The following is a 946-nucleotide window of genomic DNA, read 5'->3' as shown; positions in this document are numbered from 1 at the left end:
ACCCTACAAGGGGACCAATATTAGAATGACTGCAGATCTCTCTGCTGAAAACTTTCAGGCTATAAGAGGGTGGTCATTGACTTTTAATCTTCTAAAACAAAACAACTTTCAACCCAGGATCCTGTATCCAGCTAAACTGAGTTTTATCTATGATAGAGAAATTAAATACATTAATGACATTCACATGTTGAAGAAATTTGCCATAAATAAACCAGGATATTCTCAGACTTATCCTCTATAATGACCAGTGCTATCCTCCACCACAAAACTTTTGATCAAATTCCAACTTCCATAGTGGCAAAAGAACTAAAAATGACCACTGGACTTTCGAACAACTTGATACCCAAAATTTTACCAGGTTTATCAATGTTCTCAATTAATGTGAATGGCTTAAATTGTCCTCTAAAGAGACACAGGTTGACTGACTGGATACAAAAACTCAGGCCAGATATCTGCTGCATACAAGAATCTCATCTTACCTTAAAAGATAAATATATACTCAGGGTTAAAGGATGGTCATCTATATTCCAGGCAAATGGAAAGCAGAAAAAAGCAGGTGTTGTAATTTTATTCACAGATACAATAGGCTTTAAACCAACAAAAGTAAACAAGGATAAGGATGGGCACTTTATATTTGTTATGGGTAATACTCTATATGATGAGATTCCAATTGCTAATATTTCTGCACCCAACCAGAATGCACCTCAATTTATTACAGGCATGAGCAACTCAATTTCTTCCAGCTCCATCATAGTCAGAGATTTCAACATTCCTTTGGCAGTGTTGGATAGATTCTCCAATAAGAAGCTGAGCAAAGAAATTTTAGATTTAAATTTAACCATCCGACATTTGGATTTAACAGACATCTACAGAACATTTCATCCTAACAAAATGGAATACACTGAATACACATTTTTCTCATCAGCCCATGGAACATACTCCAAAA

Source organism: Otolemur garnettii, unplaced genomic scaffold (genome assembly GCF_000181295.1).
Source record: "Otolemur garnettii isolate 467f Iridium unplaced genomic scaffold, OtoGar3 scaffold00090, whole genome shotgun sequence".
Classification (NCBI taxonomy): domain Eukaryota; kingdom Metazoa; phylum Chordata; class Mammalia; order Primates; family Galagidae; genus Otolemur; species Otolemur garnettii.
Note: the sequence above shows the minus strand (reverse complement) of the source record.